Source organism: Cyprinus carpio, chromosome B24, assembly GCF_018340385.1.
Source record: "Cyprinus carpio isolate SPL01 chromosome B24, ASM1834038v1, whole genome shotgun sequence".
In the NCBI taxonomy this organism is placed as follows: domain Eukaryota; kingdom Metazoa; phylum Chordata; class Actinopteri; order Cypriniformes; family Cyprinidae; genus Cyprinus; species Cyprinus carpio.
This window is the reverse complement of record NC_056620.1, coordinates 148,582-161,727: the sequence shown is the minus strand read 5'-3', so window position 1 is coordinate 161,727 and position 13,146 is coordinate 148,582. Positions and strand designations below refer to the sequence as shown.

The window sequence follows — 13,146 nt, the reverse complement described above, 5'->3', positions numbered from 1 at the left end:
AAGACATCAGTAAAGCACTTGTAATTCACACAGAACACGAAAAGAACAGAACGAAACCAAACTCAGTTTAAAGGAGGAATATACCGTCTGGACAATAATACAATAACACAACGCCATCCACATAATGTCAGCTCAGAGTAAACAAAGCAGATATATACACTGAGGTATAAACACATTGGTCTTCAGAGGAGGTATTTTTCTCGTGACTTTTTGACCTTTTAAAACCTACTGAAATTTAATCTTATTATTCTTTATAATATATATATATATTTTTTTTTTTCTAAAAAAGCAAGTGATGCAAACATTAGAAATAAGTCCCATGCGGTGCATCAGTCTAAGTGGAGTTAAAAAACAAAACCGAGTCAAACTTAGGCACCAAATAAAATGATAAAGCTTTCCTCTTCCGTCCAATCAGCAGCACGCAGCGTCCGAGTGAAATGCACCATGGGAAACCCGTCAGCTGCCCTGAAGCGACCCAGAATTCTCCAAACGTGTGCCGCGGCCCTCGAGGGTCTTTTTCACAGTGTCTGTGTAATAATAGCATAGCGCTGTAATTACACTCTAGTAACAGCATGGAGAGAGTGATGCGTTGCATAATGAGTGAAAGACCCGTGGTTCATGCTTTAAAATCTCCTTCAGATGATTTACACTACTGACATCCTGACGTGCATCTGTCGCGTCTCAGACGTACGGTTTGTCTGAGCGTTACAGCGCTGAACGGCATGATCTGCCCCCGGAGAAGTCTGGGTCACGGGCGGGGTTTGTTGCACGTGTTTAGGTGTTGTGGTGGAAATGGGTGAGAACCTCTGAACTACACGCTGCTGACTCTGAGAGGGAAAGTCATCCTCATGTCGTTCCAAACCATGGCCTTTCTTGCTTTGTACCACAGACTGCGAATAGAGATGTTTTGATGAATGCTCTAGCTGCTCTTTTCTGTGAATGCAGAAACTGAATCAGATCTGTGAACGAATCATTTCAGGAATCAAATAAGATTCAACTCCACCGAATCACACGCTAGTGCTTAATGATGTCCAGAGCTACAACAGATGCTATCCTCCGAACATCGACAGATTCAGATCCTGATCCGTGCTACTTCAGTGTCACTGAGAACGCGTGTTAACATCTGACATTTCACATTCTCTAATTTCATTTACGCTTTTATCATTTAGTTCCATTAATTCTTTTTGTTGTTTTTAAACGCCCTTATTTGAGTTTTAGTTATATTCGTACATCAGTTTGAATGAAAGTGAGAAGTATTGCTTTGGAAACCAGCTGTTGAAGTTTTTATTTCAGGTAACAGTTCTTGTATTTCAGGTGATTTTATAGTTAGTTGTAATAAGCCTGCTGCTGATGTAGAAGAGCGAGGTTTGGAACCGCGTGAGAACGACTGGATGATGATTTTCATGAGTTTGCTGAAGCTGCTACACGATCTGTCCTCCTCTGACAGCACTGAACGATGCTTTACTTCACACTCTCCTCCAGAGCTGTACACGGCACACAGCCACCAGCCTGACTAACATCACACACATTATATACATCTACACATTATTTATAGACACTGGGTCCTACGCACACATTAAAAGTGCTTCCTCCAGGAAGTGATGTGTGGCAGGAGTCTCACTGTACGTGTCATCATCAGACTTCCCTGCAGCTCATCTGTGAGGGTGTGATGTGGTTTCTGTGCATAGCAGTGAAGGCTGAGCATCAGAAGAGCAGGAGCATGCTACAGACACAGCACTGCGCTCTACTGAGGGAACACTGCAGACTAGACCATCAGCATTTGTGGCAGGATGCTGGTTCTGACTGGGCTCAGTGAGTACTGACAGTGAAGTCAACGGACCAGCTTAATACAAATTAACTTTGTTTTTTTTTGTTTTTGCAGGGGGAACATTTTCTGTCAAATTTTACAGCATTGTTGTCATAAAGTAACAGCTAAAATCTTAACAGCTCCAGTAATACCCATGATTATCAAAATAATCACACTACCGGTCAAAGGTTTTTGGACAGCAAGATCTTTAATGTTTCTTTCTAAATCTTTCTATTTGAATATATTTTAAAAATGCAATTTATTCATGTGATTAAAGCTGAATCTTAGCATCATTGCTCCAGTAACATGATCCTATTCTTGATCAGAAATCATTCGAATATTCTTATTATTTTGTGTTTGTTGAAAATTTTTTTTGTTGTGTTGATTTTTTTGATGAATAGGATTTTTCTGAGATAGAAATCTTTTGCAACATTTGATCAATTTAATGCACCCTTGCTAACTAAAAAATATTAATTTCTATAATATTTCATAATTTAATAATACATATATAATGATTTAAATATACTGACTTCAGGCTTTTGAAGGTAGAGTGTATAATGTTACAAAAGCTTTCCAACATTGATAATAATCAGAAATGTTTCTTGAGCAGCAAATCATCATATTAGAATGATTTCTGAAGATCATGTGACACTGAAGACTGGAGTAATGATGCTGAAAATACAGCTGCACATTACAGAAATACATTACACTTTAACAGAGATTCACATAGAAAACAGATGTTTTAAATAGTGAAAACATTTCACAATATTACTGCGTTTGTTGAATTTTGGATAAAAGAAAAATTAAGGCTAGATGAGCAGAAGAGAGACTTCTTTAAAAACATTACAAATCTTGACTGGTAGTGTAAGTGTTTTCACAAGATGTTTACATTTACAATTTTTAAATCTTCATACCCATGATTTTTTGTTGTTTTAGTAATTTTTCATGTATTTGTTTGTTTATATTTAGTTAGTTTTGTGCTAATCAACATCAGAACACAAATGCTGTGGCTTGACCTGCATTCATCTCTGAATATTCCTTCTAATCTGACTTTAAAGATCTCCGGAACTCTCCTCAAACACACAGATGCACATCACTGAGGATCTCAAGTCGCATGCTTTAATAAGCACCACAGACTGATACCTTGAGAACATCTTCTGGTTTCTCTCTTCATTCACGAGCGGCTCTCGGATGCCATCAGCTCTGATCTCTCACACACACACACACACGCGCTGCTACATTTCAGTGCTGGACACACACACACACACACACAGTGCTGATGCAGTCCGCTCCGACACACCGCTGGTCCCTTAACGCTCGCTCCAAAGAGTTTCACAGCACTCCTGGATGTTTTGCACATTCTATTAGAAAAAGTCGCCACAAAATGCTGGAAAACCCATGGCTTGGTAAATATCCATTTCCTATATGACTGCACCTCGATGCATGTAGAGAACGATCTAATTGTGTGTTTGGGCAACTTTAGGTAACGCCTCCATCCTCCTGGTGTGTGTGTGTGTGTGAGCGATCGATGTGCAGAGAAGCTCCAGCTGTGAGTGAAGAGGTCTGATTGTTGCTTCTTCCTCAGAGAATGAAGGATGGCACCAGCAGGTCGGTTAGTTAGTTGGTTAGTTAGTTGGTTCAAAGCAGTGGCACTTTCTGGTAACAGCTGGCTTGGAAGGCATGGTTGTAGTCGTAGTCGTTGTGGCAGAGCAGTAAAAATATAAAGTCGATCTGTATTGCATATGTCGCAGCATGTTCGCCGAGACTGAATGAGGTCATGTCCAGGTTTGTTTTTGCAAGAACAGAAAACGTGTATTTAAAGTCACGCCGACCTGAAGAGCTGCAGCGATGAGCGGAAACTGAACACGAGGTGCACACCGAGGTCCCGCAGGAAGAGTCAAACCTCAGAGGAAAACCAAACTCAGAGCCACTTATAAATAATACCAGAATGTGTGGTCCGCGCATGACGCTCCGTGTGAGGTGGAGTCCGGCGCGGTTCAGTGAAAGTGCCAGTGAGGCCACCCTGAAGGATGATGGGAAAGGCCTACATCTTGATGCCCTCCTGCTGGCTGAGCTGGGACAGCGTCTTCTTGATGCGCAGGGCGGTGAGACGGGCCGCTCCGTTAGCGTACCAGCACTCCCTCATGATCTTGGCCATCACACGCAGAGCCTGAACACAGCACACACCGCTCATTACAGCTGACACACGCTCATCACTCACAGATCTGAGAGAACACAGACTCAAACTCCACCATAAAAACACTTGAGTTTATCGTGGTTATTATAGCTAACTAAAACCATGAAAAACAAATTAAATAAATAAATAAAATACATTGTGAGATATAATGTGCATCATGACAAATGAGGTCGCAATCACAAAATAAAGCCACATTGTAAGATATAAAGTCAAAATTATGAGAAATGGTCAGACTGTGAGATATAATCATGAAAAATAGTTATTATTTGAAAAAAATAATGATAAAAACTAAGTTTGCTATTTCAGTTTTATAGAAAATTAAAAAAAACAGCAACTAATGAAAATGTCAAAGCAAACACACTGAATAAAACAAACAAAAAACTCTAAAATGTAAATGGAAAACAGAAAACAATTCAATATATATAATAGTATCTATATATGATTATATACAAATATTTATTTTATTTCTTCCACACTGAACAAAGGTTTTTGTGTGTGTGTGTGTGTGTGTGTGTGTGTGTGTGTGTGTGTGTGTGTGTGTTTTTTGTGTGTGGGTGGGTGTGTGTGTGTGTGTGTGTGTGTGTGTGAAGTGTGTGTGTCTCTGTGTGTGTGTGTGTGTGTGTGTGTGTGTGTATGTGTGTGGTTTCTGTAATGTGTTTGGGTGGGTGTGTGTGTGTCAGTGTGTGTGTGTGTGTGTGTGTGTCTCTGTGTGTGTGTGTGTGTGTCCTTCTCTGTGTGTGACACTGTGTGTGTGTGTGGTGTGTCTTGTGTGTGTGTGTTTGTGTTTGTGTGTGTGTGTTTGTGTGTGTGTGTGTGTGTGTGTGTGTGTGGGTGGAATTCTTCATGTATGTGTGTGTGTGTGTTTGTGTGTGTGCATTGGTGTCCCTGTGTGTGTGTGTGTGTGTGTGTGTGGTGTGTGTATGTGTGTGTGTGTGTGTGTGTGTGTGTGTGTTGGGTGTGTGTGTGTTTGTGACACGTGTGTGTTGTGTGTGAGTGTGTCGGTGTGTGTGTGTGTGTGTGTGTGTGTGTGTGTGTGTGTGTGTGTGTGTGTGTGTGTGTGTGTGTACTGGAGACAACAGTGTCAGCAAAGAACTTGAGATGAAATATCAGATGTATCAAAAGTCATTTAATTTTGTGTATTTAGGATAAACAAAATCCTATCAGTGTAATTAAATTTGGCAGGACAAAGGAGTCAGCCTTTTTATTCCAAATATATTATAAATGTGATTCCATTACTGTCCTTCTCACTACAGGACACTCTTAAACACAAGACAACACGTCTTATCTCAGATTATATATATATGAATTTAAATATGGAAATATAATATATATAAATGGAGTTATCTGTTTTTACAAATGAATTCTTCATATATACAAGACAACACGTCTTATCTCATATTATTGTCCCCTCACAGAGTGATTAAGGCTGTGTTGGGTGTGCTCACCTCACAGCTCTGCCATCTGTTTGGGATGTTGGGCCGTAGCTTCTGTTCACACACGACTCTCCTCATCTCCTCCACCGACGGGTCGGACTGCACCAGGTCATGGTACGGCAGCTGGTAGTCCTCATGAATGCCTGCGCAAAAACATGCTTCGTTTAAGATATGACGAGTCTAAATCCTCCAAACAACAGATGATGCTGCTGATCAAGAGATCAGACAGACTTCACCAAAATCCTTGAAAGAGAGAATAAAGACACACTGAAGCAGAGTTATCACAGTAGAGCTAGTGTTGTTTTGTTACTTCAATTGGAAATTTTGTTGGATTTCTCAGAGGAGAAGAGCCATGTGGTGTATGTGTGTGCTCTTTTGAGAGTCAAAATGCTTCATGTTTATAGAATCGTCCAGCACTTCTGGGGCCATATACCTGATGAAGGACACAAGTGAACAGAGATTCATTATTCTTCATGAAGCAAAGCAAGATCACACTCCAGAGACGTATGCCCACATGATCCAAAAACAAGGTCCTTCTGAAGGATGGCTTTCTTGTCATTCAGCATTACCAAAACTAAACGCAGTTCCACCGAGGGACGAAGAAATGCCCCGGAAAAACAAATCAGCCGGTTTAGAGGCATGGAAATAAATCAATATGTAATTAAAACTGAATTAAAAAAAGAAAAGCACAGATGCCTGGACTTCACCGCCACAGCAAGCACCGAACACCTCAGTCTTGTGTATTCTGGCTGTATTGTACCAAAACAGTAGCTTTAGATCATCAATATTATGCAAATTTTTAGAACAGGAAACAACTGCATACCTGAATCCTTGTTGTTTTATTAATTTGTGTTTTTATATGTTCCTGGTTTTAGGTTTTAGTTTTGACCTGTTTTAGCATACTTTCATAGTCCCAAACCTAGTATCTCTTTTAAAGATATGTCTGATGGATATATGGATATATAACTATATATAATCATATATATATAGCGCTTTTTCTATATATATGATACTGGTTTATAAATAACCCTGCTATTTAAAGGAGGTATTATGAGTTTTATGATGGATTTAAGGTTGCTTTCTCTTTGGAGTGTTACAAGCTCTTGGTGCATGAAGAAGATCAGTAAAGATGCAAAGACTAAAGTCTCAAATCCAAAGAGATATTCTTTATAAAAGTTAAGAGTTGACCACACCCCTAAAGCACCTCTTTCTAACACACCCCACATCTCTACGTCACTGTGTGGTAAGATTTGCATAACAGGTAACGATTTTTATAGCGAAGAAAGAGGATGTTTCTTTGATTCTCTCTGCTACCGCCGGCGTCATGTCATGGAGTCGCTGTGTGTTTCGTTGTGAAAGCGAATCTACTTTGTTCTTCCAAAAGAGGACAGGACTAGAAATCAGTGGTTAAGTTGTATTTACAACACTGTTCCAGAACAGTTCAGTACAAATATTCAGATGTGTGAAGCGCATTTCACAGAGGACTGTTTCCTGTGAGAGTAGACTACAATACAGTGTCTGTTTCTATAAAGTGGGGCAGTTCAGACTTTACAAGGACAGTCTGCTGCTTCTGACTCACAGCCTGTAAGTACTTTTCACATTTAAAGAATTTGTCACTGATGATTCAAATGTGAGTTTTGAGCTGTAGAGTAGTGCTTGTTGTTTCTTGTTTCTCCGATCACAAATGCAGACATGGTTTTATGTTTATGTTATGACAACATGTAAAAAGTAACAGTATATGTAATTATAATCAGTAATTATGTCCCCACTGGATGCTACAAATGCCTCGTTTATAATGGGTTTAATTGGTTTTGTCTCGTCTAGTGATGTCCGGATCGCAAACAAATCTTTCTATTTAAATGGATCTTCTTAGTGAACCAGTTAAACCAGTTCACCAAATCTATCTGAATCATTTGAGATGGTTAGCGACTTAATTACTTAAGTAATTCGGTTTATAACGTGCCTTACACTCCCTCTGACGTGAAATAAACCAGTATCCCGAGTTATTCAGTTACTCCTAACAGTACAGACTGAACTGCTGAAAGAGCAGCGATGATGGGATGTGCTCGAGCAGAGCAGCTGGACTGAGTCTGGTGCTGCTGGGACACACATCACAGTATGGTGAGGGGCGTAACATTTCGGTCTCACGCTTGAGGTATTCGGCCAATCACAATGCGCTGATAGATGGCCAATCACAGCAGACCTCGCTTTTCAGAACGATGATCTTTGTAAAAATCAACACGTTTCAGAAGGCGGGGCATAGAGGAGAAACAATAATGTACAGTATGGTGAAAATACAGCACGATCTCATGGCAATTTGTACATATTTTACTCGGTGGCTAATTCATACGAATTTGTACAACCACACTCATACAAATTCATATGATTTTTGCCAAATTGTACATAATTTACGAGTTGCGCAATTTGTATGAATTTGTACGAATGACCTACACCTAACCCCGCCCCTAAACCTACCGGACACTGGGGTTTAGATCAATCATCATGTGACCCTTTAAAGGAAGCTGCTAAAGTCATAATGCACTCAGCTATGGAGACTTTAGGAGCTGCATATTAAAACCAGGGTTTCTGCAGGTTTGATCAAAGTGAATTTAAGACATTTTTAAGAGCAATTAAAGAAAATGTGAGGAATAAATTAAACACAATACATGAATATGTTCTCTAATGTCTACAAAATGAGTTGCTTTTTCAACACAATTCCAATTACTGGTGTTTTAGCATCAATTAGTTTTAGTTGAAATTTTTGTTTTTCACTTATTTAAAAAAAATTGTTGTGTATGTTTGTTAGTTTTTTTTTAATGTCATATAGTTTCTATAAATTTTTATTTCAATTCAAGTTGAAGTTTAATGACTTTTCTGATTTTAGTTTCTAGTTTCTCAGAAAACAGGACTTCATCTCTTCGTTTTGCTTCTCCAGTGAATTAAAGATGTTTAAATATTTGTATTAGAAAACAAATTAATTGTAGAGCAAGAAATTGCAGTGCATGCAACATTTAAAGCTTTAATTCTGTGAACTGAATACTTCCTGGTCTGATTTAAAGCTTTTTTATGGCCTTAACGTATGTCCAGATCAAGACATTTTAAGACCCAAAGAAATTTGTAGACTTGTAAATTCACATTTTGCAGATAAGCAAAACATCTACAGCAAAAATAGATAAATGAATAAATAAAAGGTTTGTGCCATATAATTAGGTATTTTGTGTGGGCTAATATGACACATTCTGTTTAACCCTTTAACTATAATTAAATGTTTTGTGCCATATAAATAGGTATTTTCATCTTTGAACACAGACAGGAATGTAATATGGTTTTGATGTACCATTTCCATGGTAATGCAATGTCTGATTTTAAAATGGTTTTAAAAGAAGAATTTTGAGATTTTAAGCTTTCAAATTGATTTCTAAAGTGTGATAGAGAAAAAGGCAATAAAGAAAGACTTTTCGTGTCAGAACTCAGAACAGATTTTTGAGGTGTACTCTTTTCATAAAATAATCTATTACTTTTCCTACATAATTTGTAACGTGTAAAACTGGTGAAATATCTATTTAGGAGTCTTAGACCTTTCCAATGAAATACAGTTAGTCACGATTAGATTAGGATTTATTTGTATTATAGTGAAGTAAGCTTAGGCATCCAGCTGAGGGGACGCGTGACAGTCAAGAGGTTAAAAAACACTTCCTATTAGCTATGTTTTTATATCGCACAAAAAAAAAAAAAAAAAAAACATCGGATGGAAACACCAAGATGCACACAAATTCTAAAAATGAGCTTAAAAAATCTTTTGCACATTCAAGTAGTGTGCAAAAAAAAAAAAAAAAAAAAAGTGCATAAACTATGCTTTACTGAATAAATTCCTCCATGCGCATTGAAAAAGTCATGTGACTTTGCGCTATGAGACGTGATAACTTGACTAACCAGCGGACCGATCATCTGAGATGTTGTTCTGAGCAAAGTCTGACATTACAGTATTTCTGAAAGCGTTCCCAAACCGCAGCATCCACCTCCGAAAGCACTGACAGCATTTACTGTGTTTCGTCTGCTCGCTCTGAGACAAGTCATTTATCACATATGAAACTATTATATTCAGTGGCTTCTCCTAGTTTTCTCAGTGATATTTAGTGCCAGTTTATCAGGAAGTGATGATTTTATTCTCTTGGACTCGTTGGATGGAAACAGTGCTTTATTCACAAATGTTTCAGTTTTGTGCATAAGTTAAATTCTAATCTTTGGATGGAAACATAGCTATTGATAGGAGAGAAAACTAAATAGAAAGGCAGCAAACTCTCAGCAGGACTACTGAACTAGCAGCAGTAGAGATGGAGAACCAGTCAGCACCGCGGCGTTTCTCCGTCGAGCAGCGAGGCCGTACCGTTTGGTGCCCACTCTGTGGTTGGGTGCGATGTCGATGGTGTCGGTGGCAGAGTCGTGACGCACGGCCAGACCCAGGTCTGCGATACAGCACGTGCCGTTCTTCTTCACCAGGATGTTCTTGGACTTCAGATCCCTGTGAGCGATAGCAGGCTTACCTGGAGCCACACCACAGAGAGAGAGAGAGAGAGAGAGAGAGAGAGAGAGAGAGAGAGAGAGAGAGAGAGAGACAGTGAGAGAGAGAGAGAGAGAGACAGAGAGAGAGAGACAGAGAGAGAGAGAGAGAACAACCAGCAGATAAAACATCGTTCACCCTCACATCACTGAGAATCTCCTTCAAACACGAGTGAAAGCTGAGAGGGTTCTGCTCCTGCGCTGACAGTCAGGGAAGGCATCACACTGAGTGGCTTCATTTGATCTGAAGTTAAGCTTTTATTCATGTTTATAGCACAGTCTGTCTGAATACTCGATTCTAATGCCCTGCTTTCACTATATAATTTTTTTAATTTTAATTTTTGTTAATTTGATTGATCCTTGATTAATAAAAGCATTATTTGAATATTATATTAATATGTTAAAGTCATGTTATTACCATGGTATAGGCTTAAAAAAAGTTATGCACCATGATCTTAGACTTTTTCAAACTCTTTGAACCTTTATGTAAACACTTATGCAACTATTCATTCAATTGCATGGTACATACTGTAGTAAAATCATGGTGAAACAGTGCTGTGTACTAGCAGAGGTTTGATGAGCGGCTGCAGCTTCTCCATCGGCTGAGATGCGGTTGCTAAGGTGCTCTGAGCATGTTGCTATGCACAACATCTTCAGGTGGTTGCTAGGGTGCTGTGGATTATTTTTAGGTTCTTCACAATCCAAATGTTACAGGTTTGATTGTATAATTTGATTCATTTTTTTTTTTAATAATTAAAAAAATTAAATTCAAGAAAGTAATTTTCAATCAATTTCTACACTCAAAATTAATAAACAGATTAATTAATCAAGGACACATTAAATTGATCAAAAGTGACAGTATTTTACAATGTAACAAAAGATTTCTGTCTCAAATAAATGCTGTTCTTCTGAACTTTCTATTCATCTGTGAATCCTGAAAAATAAAATGTATCTCAGTTTCCAGAAAAAAATATTGTGCAGCACAACTGTGTTCAACATTGATAATAATCAGAAATGTTTCTTGAGCAGCAAATCATCATATTAGAATGATTTCTGAAGATCATGTGACACTGAAGACTGGAGTAATGATGCTGAAAATACAGCTGCACATCACAGAAATAAATTACAGTTTAACAGAGATTCACACAGAAAACAGATGTTTTACATTATAATAATTTTACTGTTTTTATTGTATTTTTGATCAAATAAATGCATTGGTAAGCAGAATAGACTTCTTTCAGAAATATAAAAAAATCTTACAAACCTCAAACTTGGGTGATTTTTCATAAGTTGAAAATAACCAGATCGCTTGGAGAAGTAATCACATGTTATGATTTTGATATTCATAATATCTGTAGCGCAGACTGTGACTGCTGAATTTCACTACTTTTGTTCAGGGTTTAAAAATAAGCAATAGTAATCATACACACCTTAATAATGCATTACTTTCTGACATGTCTACAGATGACAGCTTTATAATAACTTTAATAGTGCAACCGAGCGAGCAGAATTGATGGGCGGAGCTCGATCGTGACTCTCTCAGAGTAATGAGGCATTACGTCTCAATCACAGCAGTGTGATAAAGCTGCTGCAGCAGTGAATGAAGCTCACTTTAACAACAAACAACTCAAACCCCACCGACTCCTCTCCACTCCAGTCTACATCAAGACAAAATTATTCAGTGTTGGACTTCAAGATGCAGACAGTGACTCAAAGTAATATTTTTATACATCGTTTAAATAAATAAATGCCTCCAGCGGTGGCTGAATGATTTGGTTTCACTGGAACTATAACAGCACGGCCTGTGTGAAGAAGAATTACTGTAAACGAGCAACCAAACCAACATCTGCTGCGCCTCACGAGGAGAAAACATCCCACACACGCCAGGATCCTGCTTTCATTATTATTACAACTTAAATATCATTACAGTTTAAAACAGCTGTTTTCTGTGTGAATCTCTGTTAAAGTGTAATTTATTTCTGTGATGTGCAGCTGTATTTTCAGCATCATTACTCCAGTCTTCAGTGTCACATGATCTTCAGAAATCATTCTAATATGATGATTTACTGCTCAAGAAACATTTCTGATTATTATCAATGTTGAACACAGTTGTGCTGCACAATATTTTTGTGTAAACTGTGATACATTTAATTTAAAATATAACTGACTCCAAACTTTTGAGTACTTGTGTCCTTCATAATCCAAAGTACTTTTAAGAAAACTATGGCATACGGGTAAATATATACAGAGAAAGATGATGAAAAGATGTGATAAATTCTTAAAAAGATTACATTCATGTTGGTTTAAATAAGTTTTGAAAAACTTTTCAAAAATGTTCAAAAGACTGAACGATTGAATTGAATGTTTTTTTTTTTTAAATTTCAAGGTATTTTTTAAATCTATATTTGTATATATTTACCACAGAGTTTTGAATTAAACTTGGCGTGTCATAAAAGGTAAAGTATGTGAGATTTTGATAGTCATGAAGGTCTACATGGCATCGATATTTGTTAAAAATAGTGCTGTAAACGATTAATCGCATCCAAAATAAAAGTTTTTGTTTACACAGTGTATATGTGTGTGCTGTGTATATTTATTATGTATATATAAACACACACTCATACTGCATATATTTTTAAAATATTTACATGTATATATTTATAGTGATATAAATTATATCATATATAAATATCATAAACATTTTTCTTATACATGCATGTGTGTGTATTTATAAATACATTTTTAATTTATTTAATATTTTTATTTTATATGATTTTTTTTTATACATTATGTGTGTTTTTTTTTTATTTATTTTTACATTTTGGATGCGATTAATCGTTTGACAGCACTAGTTAAATATATATATATATAGTAATCAAACTACTTAAGAGTTCCTTTTCAACACTTTCAGTCTCTGAAGATGAGATATTTTTTCTTCTTAAAATCAGGATATAACACCTTGACATTTGCTGTATATATATAAAAAAACCTAAATAATTTACATTTAGAAATCTAAACTATTACAGAAGATCTGCTCTGAATGAACTGCATTCTCTGTGTATGTTTATAAACAGATTCAGACACCAAAAATACGAGAAATTACTGATAGTTCCTAGCATTTCACAACAATAACAACACGACTTTCCCCA

The 13,146-nt window shown here is 37.2% G+C and overlaps 1 pseudogene; it reads right to left on the bottom strand.

The window, feature by feature from the left end:
- Positions 1 to 3,257: 3,257 nt before the first annotated feature.
- LOC109089219 overlaps positions 3,258 to 13,146 on the bottom strand; it is a 44,340-nt pseudogene continuing 34,451 nt past the window's right edge.